At 31.3% G+C, this 19608-nt stretch overlaps 2 non-coding genes and 16 pseudogenes across 2 annotated transcripts; all 18 read right to left on the bottom strand.

Annotated features, from left to right (window-relative positions):
• Positions 1-980: 980 nt before the first annotated feature.
• LOC121398418 lies at positions 981-1099 on the bottom strand (annotated as a pseudogene).
• Positions 1100-3014: 1915 nt separating this feature from the next.
• On the bottom strand, positions 3015-3133 carry LOC121398400 (annotated as a pseudogene).
• A 1648-nt stretch (positions 3134-4781) lies between these two features.
• LOC121398399 lies at positions 4782-4900 on the bottom strand (annotated as a pseudogene).
• A 1149-nt stretch (positions 4901-6049) lies between these two features.
• Positions 6050-6168, bottom strand: LOC121398394 (annotated as a pseudogene).
• Positions 6169-6830: 662 nt separating this feature from the next.
• Positions 6831-6939, bottom strand: LOC121398432 (annotated as a pseudogene).
• A 1147-nt stretch (positions 6940-8086) lies between these two features.
• LOC121398398 lies at positions 8087-8205 on the bottom strand (annotated as a pseudogene).
• Positions 8206-9853: 1648 nt separating this feature from the next.
• Positions 9854-9972, bottom strand: LOC121398397 (annotated as a pseudogene).
• Positions 9973-11623: 1651 nt separating this feature from the next.
• On the bottom strand, positions 11624-11742 carry LOC121398417 (annotated as a pseudogene).
• A 661-nt stretch (positions 11743-12403) lies between these two features.
• On the bottom strand, positions 12404-12512 carry LOC121398462 (annotated as a pseudogene).
• A 1122-nt stretch (positions 12513-13634) lies between these two features.
• On the bottom strand, positions 13635-13753 carry LOC121398395 (annotated as a pseudogene).
• A 1157-nt stretch (positions 13754-14910) lies between these two features.
• LOC121398416 lies at positions 14911-15029 on the bottom strand (annotated as a pseudogene).
• Positions 15030-15690: 661 nt separating this feature from the next.
• On the bottom strand, positions 15691-15799 carry LOC121398461 (annotated as a pseudogene).
• Positions 15800-16714: 915 nt separating this feature from the next.
• Positions 16715-16832, bottom strand: LOC121398447 (annotated as a pseudogene).
• Positions 16833-17197: 365 nt separating this feature from the next.
• On the bottom strand, positions 17198-17316 carry LOC121398617. The gene has a single exon (XR_005964437.1). It is a non-coding gene; the product is annotated as a 5S ribosomal RNA (ribosomal RNA).
• Positions 17317-17399: 83 nt separating this feature from the next.
• LOC121398404 lies at positions 17400-17517 on the bottom strand (annotated as a pseudogene).
• An 83-nt stretch (positions 17518-17600) lies between these two features.
• LOC121398402 lies at positions 17601-17719 on the bottom strand (annotated as a pseudogene).
• A 665-nt stretch (positions 17720-18384) lies between these two features.
• LOC121398426 lies at positions 18385-18503 on the bottom strand (annotated as a pseudogene).
• A 913-nt stretch (positions 18504-19416) lies between these two features.
• LOC121398626 lies at positions 19417-19535 on the bottom strand. The gene has a single exon (XR_005964446.1). It is a non-coding gene; the product is annotated as a 5S ribosomal RNA (ribosomal RNA).
• Positions 19536-19608: the final 73 nt, after the last annotated feature.

Below are 19608 nucleotides of genomic sequence, written 5' to 3'. Positions count from 1 at the left end.
AAACTTTGAAAAATCAAACCTTGAAAACGTTGAAAAAATGAAACTTTGAAAACTTTGAAAAATCAAACTTTGAAAACTCAATCTTTGAAAACTCAAACTTTGAAAACTTTGAAAAATCAAACCTTGAAAAAGTTGAAAAAATGAAACTTTAAAAACTTTGAAAAATCAAACTTTGAAAACTTTGAAAAATCAAACTTTGAAAACTTTGAAAAATCAAACTTTGAAAACATTGAAAAAATTAAACTTTGAAAACTTTGAAAAATTAAACTTTGAAAACTTTGAAAACTCAAACTTTGAAAACTCAAACTTTGAAAACTCAAACTTTGAAAACTCAAACTTTGAAAACTTTGAAAAATCAAACCTTGAAAACATTGAAAAAATGAAACTTTAAAAACTTTGAAAAATCAAACTTTGAAAACATTGAAAAAATTAAACTTTGAAAACTTTGAAAAATTAAACTTTGAAAACTTTGAAAACTCAAACTTTGAAAACTCAAACTTTGAAAACTCAAACTTTGAAAACTCAAACTTTGAAAACTCAAAATTTGAAAACTCAAACTTTGAAAACTCACTTTGAAAACTCAAACTTTGAAAAATCAAACCTTGAAAACATTAAACAAATGAAAATTTAAAAACTTTGAAAAATCAACCTTTGAAAACTTTGAAAAATCAAACTTTGAAAACATTGAAAAAATTAAACTTTGAAAACTTTGAAAAATTAAACTTTGAAAACTTTGAAAACTCAAACTTTGAAAACTTTAAAAAGTCAAACCTTGAAAAAGTTGAATAAATGAAACTTTGAAAACTTCTCAGGCGGTCTCCCATCCAGGTACAAACCAGGGCTGACCCTGTATCACTTCACAGATCAGACGAGAGCAGGCACTTTCAGGGTAGTGTGGCTATAGGCGATGAATAGCAGCACCTTTTGGCTCCATGACTTGTCGGCGATGCTGTGGCAAAATAAAGTTGAAAACTTTAAAAAGCCTACGACACCTGGTATTCCCAGGCGTTCTCCCATCCAGGTACTAATCAGGCCCGACCCTGTATCGCTTCTGAGATAAGACGAGATCAGGCACTTTCAGGGTGGTGTGGCCATAGGCAATGAACAGCGGCACTTTTCGGCTTCTTGACTTGTCAGCGGCACTGTGGAAAAATGAAGTTGAAAACTTTGAAAAATGAAACAGAAAACTGAAAAATTAAACTTTGAAAACTTTGAAAAATCAAACCTTGAAAACGTTGAAAACGTTGAAAAAATGAAACTTTGAAAATTTGAAAAATCAAACCTTGAAAACGTTGAGAAAATGAAACTTTAAAAACTTTGAAAAATTAAACTTGAAAACAGCGAGGAGGAATCACAAAGACACAAAGTGGAAAACTTTGAAAAATCAAACCTTAAAAACGTTTAAAAAATGAAACTTTGAAAACTTTGAAAAATCTAACTTTGAAAACTTTGAAAAAATTAAACTTTGAAAACTTTGAAAAATTAAACTTTGAAAAGTTTGAAAAGTCAAACTTTGAAAACTCAAACTTTGAAAACTTTAAAAAATCAAACCTTGAAAAAGTTGAAAAAACGAAGCTTTGAAAACTTCTCAGGCGGTCTCCCATCCAGGTACTAACCAGGCCTGACCCTGTATCTCTTCACAGATCAGACAAGCGCAGGCACTTTCAGGGTAGTGTGGCTATAGTCGATGTACTGTAGCACCTTTTGGCTCCATGACTTGTTGGCGATGCTGTGGCAAAATAAAGTTGAAAACTTTGAAAAGCCTACGACACCTGGTATTCCCAGGCGGTCTCCCATCCAGGTACTAACCAGGCCTGACTCTGTATCACTTCTGAAATCAGACACTATCAGGGTGGTGTGGCCGTAGGCGACGAAAAGCGGCACTTTTCAGCTTCTTGACTTGTCAGCGGCACTGTGGAAAAATGAAGTTGAAAACTTTGAAAAATGAAACAGAAAACTGAAAAATGAAACTTTGAAAACTTTGAAAAATCAAACCTTGAAAACGTTGAAAACGTTGAAAAAATGAAACTTTGAAAACTTTGAAAAATCAAACCTTGAAAACGTTGAAAAAATGAAACTTTGAAAACTTTGAAAAATCAAACTTTGAAAACTCAAACTTTGAAAACTTTGAAAAATCAAACCTTGAAAAAGTTGAAAAAATGAAACTTTAAAAACTTTGAAAAATCAAACTTTGAAAACTTTGAAAAATCAAACTTTGAAAACATTGAAAAAATTAAACTTTGAAAACTTTGAAAAATTAAACTTTGAAAACTTTGAAAACTCAAACTTTGAAAACTCAAACTTTGAAAACTCAAACTTTGAAAACTCAAACTTTGAAAACTCAAACTTTGAAAACTCAAACTTTGAAAACTGAAAAATCAAACCTTGAAAACATTGAAAAAATGAAACTTTAAAAACTTTGAAAAATCAAACTTTGAAAACATTGAAAAATTAAACTTTGAAAACTTTGAAAAATTAAACTTTGAAAACTTTGAAAACTTTGAAAACTTTGAAAACTTTGAAAACTTTGAAAACTCAAACTTTGAAAACTCAAACTTTGAAAACTCAAACTTTGAAAACTCAAACTTTGAAAACTCAAAATTTGAAAACTCAAACTTTGAAAACTCACTTTGAAAACTCAAACTTTGAAAAATCAAACCTTGAAAACGTTGAACAAATGAAAATTTAAAAACTTTGAAAAATCAAACTTTGAAAACATTGAAAAAATTAAACTTTGAAAACTTTGAAAAATTAAACTTTGAAAACTTTGAAAACTCAAACTTTGAAAACTTTAAAAAGTCAAACCTTGAAAAAGTTGAATAAACGAAACTTTAAAAACTTCTCAGGCGGTCTCCCATCCAGGTACAAACCAGGGCTGACCCTGTATCACTTCACAGATCAGACGAGAGCAGGCACTTTCAGGGTAGTGTGGCTATAGGCGATGAATAGCAGCACCTTTTGGCTCCATGACTTGTCGGCGATGCTGTGGCAAAATAAAGTTGAAAACTTTAAAAAGCCTACGACACCTGGTATTCCCAGGCGTTCTCCCATCCAGGTACTAATCAGGCCCGACCCTGTATCGCTTCTGAGATCAGACGAGATCAGACACTATCAGGGTGGTGTGGCCGTAGGCGACGAAAAGCGGCACTTTTCAGCTTCTTGACTTGTCAGCGGCACTGTGGAAAAATGAAGTTGAAAACTTTGAAAAATGAAACAGAAAACTGAAAAATGAAACTTTGAAAACTTTGAAAAATCAAACCTTGAAAACGTTGAAAACGTTGAAAAAATTAAACTTTGAAAACTTTGAAAAATCAAACCTTGAAAACGTTGAAAAAATGAAACTTTGAAAACTTTGAAAAATCAAACTTTGAAAACTCAATCTTTGAAAACTCAAACTTTGAAAACTTTGAAAAATCAAACCTTGAAAAAGTTGAAAAAATGAAACTTTAAAAACTTTGAAAAATCAAACTTTGAAAACTTTGAAAAATCAAACTTTGAAAACATTGAAAAAATTAAACTTTGAAAACTTTGAAAAATTAAACTTTGAAAACTTTGAAAACTCAAACTTTGAAAACTCAAACTTTGAAAACTCAAACTTTGAAAACTCAAACTTTGAAAACTTTGAAAAATCAAACCTTGAAAACATTGAAAAAATGAAACTTTAAAAACTTTGAAAAATCAAACTTTGAAAACATTGAAAAAATTAAACTTTGAAAACTTTGAAAAATTAAACTTTGAAAACTTTGAAAACTCAAACTTTGAAAACTCAAACTTTGAAAACTCAAACTTTGAAAACTCAAACTTTGAAAACTCAAACTTTGAAAACTCAAACTTTGAAAACTCAAAATTTGAAAACTCAAACTTTGAAAACTCACTTTGAAAACTCAAACTTTGAAAAATCAAACCTTGAAAAAGTTGAAAAAATGAAACTTTAAAAACTTTGAAAAATCAAACTTTGAAAACTTTGAAAAATCAAACTTTGAAAACATTGAAAAAATTAAACTTTGAAAACTTTGAAAATTAAACTTTGAAAACTTTGAAAACTCAAACTTTGAAAACTCAAACTTTGAAAACTCAAACTTTGAAAACTCAAACTTTGAAAACTCAAACTTTGAAAACTTTGAAAAATCAAACCTTGAAAACATTGAAAAAATGAAACTTTAAAAACTTTGAAAAATCAAACTTTGAAAACATTGAAAAAATTAAACTTTGAAAACTTTGAAAAATTAAACTTTGAAAACTTTGAAAACTCAAACTTTGAAAACTCAAACTTTGAAAACTCAAACTTTGAAAACTCAAACTTTGAAAACTCAAACTTTGAAAACTCAAACTTTGAAAACTCAAAATTTGAAAACTCAAACTTTGAAAACTCACTTTGAAAACTCAAACTTTGAAAAATCAAACCTTGAAAACGTTAAACAAATGAAAATTTAAAACTTTGAAAAATCAACCTTTGAAAACTTTGAAAAATCAAACTTTGAAAACATTGAAAAATTAAACTTTGAAAACTTTGAAAAATTAAACTTTGAAAACTTTGAAAACTCAAACTTTGAAAACTTTAAAAAGTCAAACCTTGAAAAAGTTGAATAAACGAAACTTTAAAAACTTCTCAGGCGGTCTCCCATCCAGGTACAAACCAGGGCTGACCCTGTATCACTTCACAGATCAGACGAGAGCAGGCACTTTCAGGGTAGTGTGGCTATAGGCGATGAATAGCAGCACCTTTTGGCTCCATGACTTGTCGGCGATGCTGTGGCAAAATAAAGTTGAAAACTTTAAAAAGCCTACGACACCTGGTATTCCCAGGCGTTCTCCCATCCAGGTACTAATCAGGCCCGACCCTGTATCGCTTCTGAGATCAGACGAGATCAGACACTATCAGGGTGGTGTGGCCGTAGGCGACGAAAAGCGGCACTTTTCAGCTTCTTGACTTGTCAGCGGCACTGTGGAAAAATGAAGTTGAAAACTTTGAAAAATGAAACAGAAAACTGAAAAATGAAACTTTGAAAACTTTGAAAAATCAAACCTTGAAAACGTTGAAAACGTTGAAAAAATTAAACTTTGAAAACTTTGAAAAATCAAACCTTGAAAACGTTGAAAAAATGAAACTTTGAAAACTTTGAAAAATCAAACTTTGAAAACTCAATCTTTGAAAACTCAAACTTTGAAAACTTTGAAAAATCAAACCTTGAAAAAGTTGAAAAAATGAAACTTTAAAAAACTTTGAAAAATCAAACTTTGAAAACTTTGAAAAATCAAACTTTGAAAACATTGAAAAAATTAAACTTTGAAAACTTTGAAAAATTTAACTTTGAAAACTTTGAAAACTCAAACTTTGAAAACTCAAACTTTGAAAACTCAAACTTTGAAAACTCAAACTTTGAAAACTCAAACTTTGAAAACTCAAACTTTGAAAACTTTGAAAAATCAAACCTTGAAAACATTGAAAAAATGAAACTTTAAAAACTTTGAAAAATCAAACTTTGAAAACATTGAAAAAATTAAACTTTGAAAACTTTGAAAAATTAAACTTTGAAAACTTTGAAAACTCAAACTTTGAAAACTCAAACTTTGAAAACTCAAACTTTGAAAACTCAAACTTTGAAAACTCAAACTTTGAAAACTCAAAATTTGAAAACTCAAACTTTGAAAACTCACTTTGAAAACTCAAACTTTGAAAAATCAAACCTTGAAAACGTTAAACAAATGAAAATTTAAAAACTTTGAAAAATAAAACTTTGAAAATTTTGAAAAATCAAACTTTGAAAACTTTGAAAAAATTAAACATTGAAAACTGAAAGTTTGAAAACTCAAACTTTGAAAACTTTAAAAAATCAAACCTTGAAAAAGTTGAATAAATGAAACTTTGAAAACTTCTCAGGCGGTCTCCCATCCAGGTACTAACCAGGCCTGACCCTGTATCACTTCACAGATCAGACGAGAGCAGGCACTTTCAGGGTAGTGTGGCTATAGGCGATGAATAGCAGCACCTTTTGGCTCCATGACTTGTCGGCGATGCTGTGGCAAAATAAAGTTGAAAACTTTGAAAAGCCTACGACACCTGGTATTCCCAGGCGTTCTCCCATCCAGGTACTAACCAGGCCCGACCCTGTATCGCTTCTGAGATCAGACAAGATCAGGCACTTTCAGGGTGGTGTGGCCATAGGCGATGAACAGCGGCACTTTTCGGCTTCTTGACTTGTCAGCGGCACTGTGGAAAAATGAAGTTGAAAACTTTGAAAAATGAAACAGAAAACTGAAAAATGAAACTTTGAAAACTTTGAAAAATCAAACCTTGAAAACGTTGAAAACGTTGAAAAAATGAAACTTTGAAAACTTTGAAAAATCAAACCTTGAAAACGTTGAAAAAATGAAACTTTAAAAACTTTGAAAAATTAAACTTGAAAACAGCGAGGAGGAATCACAAAGACACAAAGTTGAAAACTTTGAAAAAATGAAACTTTGAAAACTTTGAAAAATGAAACTTTGAAAACTTTGAACAATCAAACTTTGAAAACTTTGAAAAAATTTAACTTTGAAAACTTTGAAAAATTAAACTTTGAAAACTTTGAAAACTCAAACTTTGAAAACTCAAACTTTGAAAACTTTAAAAAATCAAACCTTGAAAAAGTTGAAAAAACAAAGGTTTGAAAACTTCTCAGGCGGTCTCCCATCCAGGTACTAACTAGGCCTGACCCTGTATCTCTTCACAGATCAGATGAGAGCATGCACTTTCAGGGTAGTGTGGCTATAGGCGATGAGTAGCAGCACCTTTTGGCTCCATGACTTGTAGGCGATGCTGTGGCAAAATAAAGTTGAAAACTTTGAAAAGCCTACGACACCTGGTATTCCCAGGCGGTCTCCCATCCAGGTACTAACCAGGCCCGACCCTGTATCACTTCTGAGATCAGACACTTTCAGGGTGGTGTGGCCGTAGGCGACGAATGGCGGCACTTTTCGGCTTCTTGACTTGTCAGCGGCACTGTGGAAAAATGAAGTTGAAAACTTTGAAAAATGAAACTGAAAACTGAAAAATGAAACTTTGAAAACTTTGAAAAATCAAACCTTGAAAACGTTGAAAAAATGAAACTTTGAAAAATGAAACTTTGAAAACTTTGAAAAATCAAACCTTGAAAACGTTGAAAAAATGAAACTTTGAAAACTTTGAAAAATCAAACTTTGAAAACGTTGAAAAAATGAAACTTTGAAAACTTTGAAAAATCAAACCTTGAAAAAGTTGAAAAAATGAAACTTTAAAAACTTTGAAAAATCAAACTTTGAAAACTTTGAAAAATCAAACTTTGAAAACATTGAAAAAATTAAACTTTGAAAACTTTGAAAAATTAAACTTTGAAAACTTTGAAAACTCAAACTTTGAAAACTCAAACTTTGAAAACTCAAACTTTGAAAACTCAAACTTTGAAAACTCAAACTTTGAAAACTCAAACTTTGAAAACTGAAAAATCAAACCTTGAAAACATTGAAAAAATGAAACTTTAAAAACTTTGAAAAATCAAACTTTGAAAACATTGAAAAAATTAAACTTTGAAAACTTTGAAAAATTAAACTTTGAAAACTTTGAAAACTTTGAAAACTTTGAAAACTTTGAAAACTTTGAAAACTCAAACTTTGAAAACTCAAACTTTGAAAACTCAAACTTTGAAAACTCAAAATTTGAAAACTCAAACTTTGAAAACTCACTTTGAAAACTCAAACTTTGAAAAATCAAACCTTGAAAACGTTGAACAAATGAAAATTTAAAAACTTTGAAAAATCAAACTTTGAAAACATTGAAAAAATTAAACTTTGAAAACTTTGAAAAATTAAACTTTGAAAACTTTGAAAACTCAAACTTTGAAAACTTTAAAAAGTCAAACCTTGAAAAAGTTGAATAAACGAAACTTTAAAAACTTCTCAGGCGGTCTCCCATCCAGGTACAAACCAGGGCTGACCCTGTATCACTTCACAGATCAGACGAGAGCAGGCACTTTCAGGGTAGTGTGGCTATAGGCGATGAATAGCAGCACCTTTTGGCTCCATGACTTGTCGGCGATGCTGTGGCAAAATAAAGTTGAAAACTTTAAAAAGCCTACGACACCTGGTATTCCCAGGCGTTCTCCCATCCAGGTACTAATCAGGCCCGACCCTGTATCGCTTCTGAGATCAGACGAGATCAGACACTATCAGGGTGGTGTGGCCGTAGGCGACGAAAAGCGGCACTTTTCAGCTTCTTGACTTGTCAGCGGCACTGTGGAAAAATGAAGTTGAAAACTTTGAAAATGAAACAGAAAACTGAAAATGAAACTTTGAAAACTTTGAAAAATCAAACCTTGAAAACGTTGAAAACGTTGAAAAAATTAAACTTTGAAAACTTTGAAAAATCAAACCTTGAAAACGTTGAAAAAATGAAACTTTGAAAACTTTGAAAAATCAAACTTTGAAAACTCAATCTTTGAAAACTCAAACTTTGAAAACTTTGAAAAATCAAACCTTGAAAAAGTTGAAAAAATGAAACTTTAAAAACTTTGAAAAATCAAACTTTGAAAACTTTGAAAAATCAAACTTTGAAAACATTGAAAAAATTAAACTTTGAAAACTTTGAAAAATTAAACTTTGAAAACTTTGAAAACTCAAACTTTGAAAACTCAAACTTTGAAAACTCAAACTTTGAAAACTCAAACTTTGAAAACTTTGAAAAATCAAACCTTGAAAACATTGAAAAATGAAACTTTAAAAACTTTGAAAAATCAAACTTTGAAAACATTGAAAAAATTAAACTTTGAAAACTTTGAAAAATTAAACTTTGAAAACTTTGAAAACTCAAACTTTGAAAACTCAAACTTTGAAAACTCAAACTTTGAAAACTCAAACTTTGAAAACTCAAACTTTGAAAACTCAAACTTTGAAAACTCAAAATTTGAAAACTCAAACTTTGAAAACTCACTTTGAAAACTCAAACTTTGAAAAATCAAACCTTGAAAAAGTTGAAAAAATGAAACTTTAAAAACTTTGAAAAATCAAACTTTGAAAACTTTGAAAAATCAAACTTTGAAAACATTGAAAAAATTAAACTTTGAAAACTTTGAAAAATTAAACTTTGAAAACTTTGAAAACTCAAACTTTGAAAACTCAAACTTTGAAAACTCAAACTTTGAAAACTCAAACTTTGAAAACTCAAACTTTGAAAACTTTGAAAAATCAAACCTTGAAAACATTGAAAAAATGAAACTTTAAAAACTTTGAAAAATCAAACTTTGAAAACATTGAAAAAATTAAACTTTGAAAACTTTGAAAAATTAAACTTTGAAAACTTTGAAAACTCAAACTTTGAAAACTCAAACTTTGAAAACTCAAACTTTGAAAACTCAAACTTTGAAAACTCAAACTTTGAAAACTCAAACTTTGAAAACTCAAAATTTGAAAACTCAAACTTTGAAAACTCACTTTGAAAACTCAAACTTTGAAAAATCAAACCTTGAAAACGTTAAACAAATGAAAATTTAAAAACTTTGAAAAATCAACCTTTGAAAACTTTGAAAAATCAAACTTTGAAAACATTGAAAAAATTAAACTTTGAAAACTTTGAAAAATTAAACTTTGAAAACTTTGAAAACTCAAACTTTGAAAACTTTAAAAAGTCAAACCTTGAAAAAGTTGAATAAACGAAACTTTAAAAACTTCTCAGGCGGTCTCCCATCCAGGTACAAACCAGGGCTGACCCTGTATCACTTCACAGATCAGACGAGAGCAGGCACTTTCAGGGTAGTGTGGCTATAGGCGATGAATAGCAGCACCTTTTGGCTCCATGACTTGTCGGCGATGCTGTGGCAAAATAAAGTTGAAAACTTTAAAAAGCCTACGACACCTGGTATTCCCAGGCGTTCTCCCATCCAGGTACTAATCAGGCCCGACCCTGTATCGCTTCTGAGATCAGACGAGATCAGACACTATCAGGGTGGTGTGGCCGTAGGCGACGAAAAGCGGCACTTTTCAGCTTCTTGACTTGTCAGCGGCACTGTGGAAAAATGAAGTTGAAAACTTTGAAAAATGAAACAGAAAACTGAAAAATGAAACTTTGAAAACTTTGAAAAATCAAACCTTGAAAACGTTGAAAACGTTGAAAAAATTAAACTTTGAAAACTTTGAAAAATCAAACCTTGAAAACGTTGAAAAAATGAAACTTTGAAAACTTTGAAAAATCAAACTTTGAAAACTCAATCTTTGAAAACTCAAACTTTGAAAACTTTGAAAAATCAAACCTTGAAAAAGTTGAAAAAATGAAACTTTAAAAACTTTGAAAAATCAAACTTTGAAAACTTTGAAAAATCAAACTTTGAAAACATTGAAAAAATTAAACTTTGAAAACTTTGAAAAATTAAACTTTGAAAACTTTGAAAACTCAAACTTTGAAAACTCAAACTTTGAAAACTCAAACTTTGAAAACTCAAACTTTGAAAACTTTGAAAAATCAAACCTTGAAAACATTGAAAAAATGAAACTTTAAAAACTTTGAAAAATCAAACTTTGAAAACATTGAAAAAATTAAACTTTGAAAACTTTGAAAAATTAAACTTTGAAAACTTTGAAAACTCAAACTTTGAAAACTCAAACTTTGAAAACTCAAACTTTGAAAACTCAAACTTTGAAAACTCAAACTTTGAAAACTCAAACTTTGAAAACTCAAAATTTGAAAACTCAAACTTTGAAAACTCACTTTGAAAACTCAAACTTTGAAAAATCAAACCTTGAAAAAGTTGAAAAAATGAAACTTTAAAAACTTTGAAAAATCAAACTTTGAAAACTTTGAAAAATCAAACTTTGAAAACATTGAAAAAATTAAACTTTGAAAACTTTGAAAAATTAAACTTTGAAAACTTTGAAAACTCAAACTTTGAAAACTCAAACTTTGAAAACTCAAACTTTGAAAACTCAAACTTTGAAAACTCAAACTTTGAAAACTTTGAAAAATCAAACCTTGAAAACATTGAAAAAATGAAACTTTAAAAACTTTGAAAAATCAAACTTTGAAAACATTGAAAAAATTAAACTTTGAAAACTTTGAAAAATTAAACTTTGAAAACTTTGAAAACTCAAACTTTGAAAACTCAAACTTTGAAAACTCAAACTTTGAAAACTCAAACTTTGAAAACTCAAACTTTGAAAACTCAAACTTTGAAAACTCAAAATTTGAAAACTCAAACTTTGAAAACTCACTTTGAAAACTCAAACTTTGAAAAATCAAACCTTGAAAACGTTAAACAAATGAAAATTTAAAAACTTTGAAAAATCAACCTTTGAAAACTTTGAAAAATCAAACTTTGAAAACATTGAAAAAATTAAACTTTGAAAACTTTGAAAAATTAAACTTTGAAAACTTTGAAAACTCAAACTTTGAAAACTTTAAAAAGTCAAACCTTGAAAAAGTTGAATAAATGAAACTTTGAAAACTTCTCAGGCGGTCTCCCATCCAGGTACAAACCAGGGCTGACCCTCTATCACTTCACAGATCAGACGAGAGCAGGCACTTTCAGGGTAGTGTGGCTATAGGCGATGAATAGCAGCACCTTTTGGCTCCATGACTTGTCGGCGATGCTGTGGCAAAATAAAGTTGAAAACTTTAAAAAGCCTACGACACCTGGTATTCCCAGGCGTTCTCCCATCCAGGTACTAATCAGGCCCGACCCTGTATCGCTTCTGAGATAAGACGAGATCAGGCACTTTCAGGGTGGTGTGGCCATAGGCAATGAACAGCGGCACTTTTCGGCTTCTTGACTTGTCAGCGGCACTGTGGAAAAATGAAGTTGAAAACTTTGAAAAATGAAACAGAAAACTGAAAAATTAAACTTTGAAAACTTTGAAAAATCAAACCTTGAAAACGTTGAAAACGTTGAAAAAATGAAACTTTGAAAATTTGAAAAATCAAACCTTGAAAACGTTGAGAAAATGAAACTTTAAAAACTTTGAAAAATTAAACTTGAAAACAGCGAGGAGGAATCACAAAGACACAAAGTGGAAAACTTTGAAAAATCAAACCTTAAAAACGTTTAAAAAATGAAACTTTGAAAACTTTGAAAAATCTAACTTTGAAAACTTTGAAAAAATTAAACTTTGAAAACTTTGAAAAATTAAACTTTGAAAAGTTTGAAAAGTCAAACTTTGAAAACTCAAACTTTGAAAACTTTAAAAAATCAAACCTTGAAAAAGTTGAAAAAACGAAGCTTTGAAAACTTCTCAGGCGGTCTCCCATCCAGGTACTAACCAGGCCTGACCCTGTATCTCTTCACAGATCAGACAAGCGCAGGCACTTTCAGGGTAGTGTGGCTATAGTCGATGTACTGTAGCACCTTTTGGCTCCATGACTTGTTGGCGATGCTGTGGCAAAATAAAGTTGAAAACTTTGAAAAGCCTACGACACCTGGTATTCCCAGGCGGTCTCCCATCCAGGTACTAACCAGGCCTGACTCTGTATCACTTCTGAGATCAGACACTATCAGGGTGGTGTGGCCGTAGGCGACGAAAAGCGGCACTTTTCAGCTTCTTGACTTGTCAGCGGCACTGTGGAAAAATGAAGTTGAAAACTTTGAAAAATGAAACAGAAAACTGAAAAATGAAACTTTGAAAACTTTGAAAAATCAAACCTTGAAAACGTTGAAAACGTTGAAAAAATGAAACTTTGAAAACTTTGAAAAATCAAACCTTGAAAACGTTGAAAAAATGAAACTTTGAAAACTTTGAAAAATCAAACTTTGAAAACTCAAACTTTGAAAACTTTGAAAAATCAAACCTTGAAAAAGTTGAAAAAATGAAACTTTAAAAACTTTGAAAAATCAAACTTTGAAAACTTTGAAAAATCAAACTTTGAAAACATTGAAAAAATTAAACTTTGAAAACTTTGAAAAATTAAACTTTGAAAACTTTGAAAACTCAAACTTTGAAAACTCAAACTTTGAAAACTCAAACTTTGAAAACTCAAACTTTGAAAACTCAAACTTTGAAAACTCAAACTTTGAAAACTGAAAAATCAAACCTTGAAAACATTGAAAAAATGAAACTTTAAAAACTTTGAAAAATCAAACTTTGAAAACATTGAAAAAATTAAACTTTGAAAACTTTGAAAAATTAAACTTTGAAAACTTTGAAAACTTTGAAAACTTTGAAAACTTTGAAAACTCAAACTTTGAAAACTCAAACTTTGAAAACTCAAACTTTGAAAACTCAAAATTTGAAAACTCAAACTTTGAAAACTCACTTTGAAAACTCAAACTTTGAAAAATCAAACCTTGAAAACGTTGAACAAATGAAAATTTAAAAACTTTGAAAAATCAAACTTTGAAAACATTGAAAAAATTAAACTTTGAAAACTTTGAAAAATTAAACTTTGAAAACTTTGAAAACTCAAACTTTGAAAACTTTAAAAAGTCAAACCTTGAAAAAGTTGAATAAACGAAACTTTAAAAACTTCTCAGGCGGTCTCCCATCCAGGTACAAACCAGGGCTGACCCTGTATCACTTCACAGATCAGACGAGAGCAGGCACTTTCAGGGTAGTGTGGCTATAGGCGATGAATAGCAGCACCTTTTGGCTCCATGACTTGTCGGCGATGCTGTGGCAAAATAAAGTTGAAAACTTTAAAAAGCCTACGACACCTGGTATTCCCAGGCGTTCTCCCATCCAGGTACTAATCAGGCCCGACCCTGTATCGCTTCTGAGATCAGACGAGATCAGACACTATCAGGGTGGTGTGGCCGTAGGCGACGAAAAGCGGCACTTTTCAGCTTCTTGACTTGTCAGCGGCACTGTGGAAAAATGAAGTTGAAAACTTTGAAAAATGAAACAGAAAACTGAAAAATGAAACTTTGAAAACTTTGAAAAATCAAACCTTGAAAACGTTGAAAACGTTGAAAAAATTAAACTTTGAAAACTTTGAAAAATCAAACCTTGAAAACGTTGAAAAAATGAAACTTTGAAAACTTTGAAAAATCAAACTTTGAAAACTCAATCTTTGAAAACTCAAACTTTGAAAACTTTGAAAAATCAAACCTTGAAAAAGTTGAAAAAATGAAACTTTAAAAACTTTGAAAAATCAAACTTTGAAAACTTTGAAAAATCAAACTTTGAAAACATTGAAAAAATTAAACTTTGAAAACTTTGAAAAATTTAACTTTGAAAACTTTGAAAACTCAAACTTTGAAAACTCAAACTTTGAAAACTCAAACTTTGAAAACTCAAACTTTGAAAACTCAAACTTTGAAAACTCAAACTTTGAAAACTTTGAAAAATCAAACCTTGAAAACATTGAAAAAATGAAACTTTAAAAACTTTGAAAAATCAAACTTTGAAAACATTGAAAAAATTAAACTTTGAAAACTTTGAAAAATTAAACTTTGAAAACTTTGAAAACTCAAACTTTGAAAACTCAAACTTTGAAAACTCAAACTTTGAAAACTCAAACTTTGAAAACTCAAACTTTGAAAACTCAAACTTTGAAAACTCAAAATTTGAAAACTCAAACTTTGAAAACTCACTTTGAAAACTCAAACTTTGAAAAATCAAACCTTGAAAACGTTAAACAAATGAAAATTTAAAAACTTTGAAAAATCAACCTTTGAAAACTTTGAAAAATCAAACTTTGAAAACATTGAAAAAATTAAACTTTGAAAACTTTGAAAACTCAAACTTTGAAAACTTTAAAAAGTCAAACCTTGAAAAAGTTGAATAAATGAAACTTTGAAAACTTCTCAGGCGGTCTCCCATCCAGGTACAAACCAGGGCTGACCCTGTATCACTTCACAGATCAGACGAGAGCAGGCACTTTCAGGGTAGTGTGGCTATAGGCGATGAATAGCAGCACCTTTTGGCTCCATGACTTGTCGGCGATGCTGTGGCAAAATAAAGTTGAAAACTTTAAAAAGCCTACGACACCTGGTATTCCCAGGCGTTCTCCCATCCAGGTACTAATCAGGCCCGACCCTGTATCGCTTCTGAGATAAGACGAGATCAGGCACTTTCAGGGTGGTGTGGCCATAGGCAATGAACAGCGGCACTTTTCGGCTTCTTGACTTGTCAGCGGCACTGTGGAAAAATGAAGTTGAAAACTTTGAAAAATGAAACAGAAAACTGAAAAATTAAACTTTGAAAACTTTGAAAAATCAAACCTTGAAAACGTTGAAAACGTTGAAAAAATGAAACTTTGAAAATTTGAAAAATCAAACCTTGAAAACGTTGAGAAAATGAAACTTTAAAAACTTTGAAAAATTAAACTTGAAAACAGCGAGGAGGAATCACAAAGACACAAAGTGGAAAACTTTGAAAAATCAAACCTTAAAAACGTTTAAAAAATGAAACTTTGAAAACTTTGAAAAATCTAACTTTGAAAACTTTGAAAAAATTAAACTTTGAAAACTTTGAAAAATTAAACTTTGAAAAGTTTGAAAAGTCAAACTTTGAAAACTCAAACTTTGAAAACTTTAAAAAATCAAACCTTGAAAAAGTTGAAAAAACGAAGCTTTGAAAACTTCTCAGGCGGTCTCCCATCCAGGTACTAACCAGGCCTGACCCTGTATCTCTTCACAGATCAGACAAGCGCAGGCACTTTCAGGGTAGTGTGGCTATAGTCGATGTACTGTAGCACCTTTTGGCTCCATGACTTGTTGGCGATGCTGTGGCAAAATAAAGTTGAAAACTTTGAAAAGCCTACGACACCTGGTATTCCCAGGCGGTCTCCCATCCAGGTACTAACCAGGCCTGACTCTGTATCACTTCTGAGATCAGACACTATCAGGGTGGTGTGGCCGTAGGCGACGAAAAGCGGCACTTTTCAGCTTCTTGACTTGTCAGCGGCACTGTGGAAAAATGAAGTTGAAAACTTTGAAAAATGAAACAGAAAACTGAAAAATGAAACTTTGAAAACTTTGAAAAATCAAACCTTGAAAACGTTGAAAACGTTGAAAAAATGAAACTTTGAAAACTTTGAAAAATCAAACCTTGAAAACGTTGAAAAAATGAAACTTTTAAAACTTTGAAAAATCAAACTTTGAAAACTCAAACTTTGAAAACTTTGAAAAATCAAACCTTGAAAAAGTTGAAAAAATGAAACTTTAAAAACTTTGAAAAATCAAACTTTGAAAACTTTGAAAAATCAAACTTTGAAAACATTGAAAAAATTAAACTTTGAAAACTTTGAAAAATTAAACTTTGAAAACTTTGAAAACTCAAACTTTGAAAACTCAAACTTTGAAAACTCAAACTTTGAAAACTCAAACTTTGAAAACTCAAAATTTGAAAACTCAAACTTTGAAAACTCACTTTGAAAACTCAAACTTTGAAAAATCAAACCTTGAAAACGTTGAACAAATGAAAATTTAAAAACTTTGAAAAATCAACCTTTGAAAACTTTGAAAAATCAAACTTTGAAAACATTGAAAAAATTAAACTTTGAAAACTTTGAAAAATTAAACTTTGAAAACTTTGAAAACTCAAACTTTGAAAACTTTAAAAAGTCAAACCTTGAAAAAGTTGAAGAAATGAAACTTTGAAAACTTCTCAGGCGGTCTCCCATCCAGGTACAAACCAGGGCTGACCCTGTATCACTTCACAGATCAGACGAGAGCAGGCACTTTCAGGGTAGTGTGGCTATAGGCGATGAATAGCAGCACCTTTTGGCTCCATGACTTGTCGGCGATGCTGTGGCAAAATAAAGTTGAAAACTTTAAAAAGCCTACGACACCTGGTATTCCCAGGCGTTCTCCCATCCAGGTACTAATCAGGCCGACCCTGTATCGCTTCTGAGATCAGACGATATCAGGCACTTTCAGGGTGGTGTGGCCATAGGCAATGAACAGCGGCACTTTTCGGCTTCTTGACTTGTCAGCGGCACTGTGGAAAAATGAAGTTGAAAACTTTGAAAAATGAAACAGAAAACTGAAAAATTAAACTTTGAAAACTTTGAAAAATCAAACCTTGAAAACGTTGAAAACGTTGAAAAAATGAAACTTTGAAAATTTGAAAAATCAAACCTTGAAAACGTTGAGAAAATGAAACTTTAAAAACTTTGAAAAATCAAACTTTGAAAAATCAAACTTTGAAAACGTTGAAAAAATTAAACTTTGAAAACTTTGAAAAATTAAACTTGAAAACAGCGAGGAGGAATCACAAAGACACAAAGTGGAAAACTTTGAAAAAATGTCAAAAGTTGAAAAGCCTACGACACCTGGTATTCCCAGGTGGTCTCCCATCCAAGTACTAACCAGGCCCGACCCTGTATTGCTTCAGAGATCAGAGGAGATCTGGCACTTTCAGGGTGGTGTGGCCATAGGCGATGAGCAGCAGCACCTTTCGGCTCCATGACTTGTCGGCGATGCTGTGGCAAAATAAAGTTGAAAACTTTGAAAAAGTGGCAAAGCCTATGACACCTGGTATTCCCAGGCGGTCTCCCACCCAGGTACTAGCCAGGCCCGACCCTGTATTGCTTCAGAGATCAGACGAGATCTGGCACTTTCAGGGTGGTGCGCCATAGGCGATGAACAGCAGCACCATTCGGCTTCTTGACTTGTCACAGGCACTGCGGCAAAATAAAATTGAAAACTTTGAAAAATTGCCAAAGCCTATGACACCTGGTATTCCCAGGCGGTCTCCCATCCAGGAACTAGCCAGGCCCGACCCTGTATCGCTTCAGAGATCAGACGAGATCTGGCACTTTCAGGGTGGTGCTGCCATAGGCGATGAATAGCAGCACCATTCGGCTTCTTGACTTGTCACCGGCACTGTGGAAAAAAGGTTGAAAACTTTGAAAAATGAAACTTTAAAAATTGAAAAATTAAACTTTGAAAACGTTGAAAACTCAAACTTTGAAAACTTTGAAAACTTTGAAAACTTTGAAAACTTTGAAAACTTTGAAAACTTTGAAAACTCAAACTTTGAAAATCAAACCTTGAAAACTTTGAAAACGTTGAAAAAATGAAATTTTCAAAAAACTTTGAAAAATGAAATTTTTAGTTAACAACTAAAAAAAAGAAACTTAGAAAACTTTGAAAAATGAAACTTTGAAAATGTTGAAAACTTTGAAAAAATGAAACTTTGAAAACTTTGAAAAATGAAACTTTGAAAAAGTAAACTTTGAAAATATTGAAAAGTTTGAAAAAGTAAACTTTGAAAACTTTGGAAAAAATAAACTTTGAAAACTTTGAAAAATAAAACTTTGAAACCTTTGAAAAATCAAACTTTGAAAACATTGAAAACTTTGAAAAAACTTAAACTTTGAAAACTTTGAAAAATGAAACTTTGAAAACTTTGAAAACTCAAACTTTGAAAACTTTGAAAAATCAAACCTTGAAAATATTAAAAACACAAAAGTGGAAAACTTTGAAAAATGACAAAAGTTGAAAAAGCCTACGACACCTGGTATTCCCAGGCAGTCTCCAATCCAGGTACTAACCAGGCACGATCCTGTATCGCTTCAGAGATCAGACGAGATCTGGCACTTTCAGGGTGGTGTGGCCATAGGCGATGAACAACAGCACCATTCGGCTTCTTGACTTGTCACATTCACTGCGGCAAAATAAAGTTGAAAACTTTGAAAAAGTGGCAAAGCCTATGACACCTGGTATTCCCAGGCGGTCTCCCATCCAGGAACAACCCTTTATCACTTCAGACGAGATCGGGCACTTTCAGGGTGGTGCGGCCATAGGCGATGAATAGGAGCACCATTCGGCTTCTTGACTTGTCACCGGCACTGTGGAAAAATGAAGTTGATAACTTTGAAAAATGAAACTTTGAAAATTGAAAAATTAAACTTTGAAAACGTTGAAAACTCAAACTTTGAAAACTTTGAAAACTCAAACTTTGAAAATCAAACCTTGAAAACTTTGAAAACTTTGAAAAAATGAAATTTTCAAAAAATTTTGAAAAATTAAATTTTATAAACTTTGATAAAATGAAACTGAAAACTTGAAAAAATAATTTTTTTTAACAACTAAAAAAAAGAAACTTAGAAAACTTTGAAAAATGAAACTTTGAAAACGTTGAAAACTTTGAAAAAATGAAACTTTGAAAAATGAAACTTTGAAAACATTGAAAGATTTGAAAAAAGTTAAACTTTGAAAACTTTGAAAAAAATAAACTTTGAAAACTTTGAAAAATGAAACTTTGAAACCTTTGAAAAATCAAACTTTGAATACATTGAAAACTTTCAAAAAACTAAAACTTTGAAAAATGAAACTTTGAAAACTTTGAAAACTCAAACTTTGAAAACTTTGAAAAATCAAACCTTGAAAATATTAAAAACATTGCAAAAATGAAACGTTGAAAACGCTGAAAAAATGAAACTTTGAAAACTTTGAAAAATTAAACTTGAAAACAGTGAGGAGGAATCACAAAGACACAAAGTGGAAAACTTTGAAAAAATGACAAAAGTTGAAAAGCCTACGACACCTGGTATTCCCAGGCGGTCTCCCATCCAGGTACTAGCCAGGCCCGACCCTGTATCGCTTCAGAGATCAGACGAGATCTGGCACTTTCAGGGTGGTGTAGCCATAGGCGACAAACAGAAGCACCTTTTCGGCTCCATGACTTGTCGGCGATGCTGTGGCAAAATAAAGTTGAAAACTTTGA

This window comes from Xenopus laevis, chromosome 9_10L, assembly GCF_017654675.1.
Source record: "Xenopus laevis strain J_2021 chromosome 9_10L, Xenopus_laevis_v10.1, whole genome shotgun sequence".
Classification (NCBI taxonomy): Eukaryota; Metazoa; Chordata; class Amphibia; order Anura; family Pipidae; genus Xenopus; species Xenopus laevis.
This window is presented reverse-complemented; position numbering and strand designations above follow the sequence as displayed.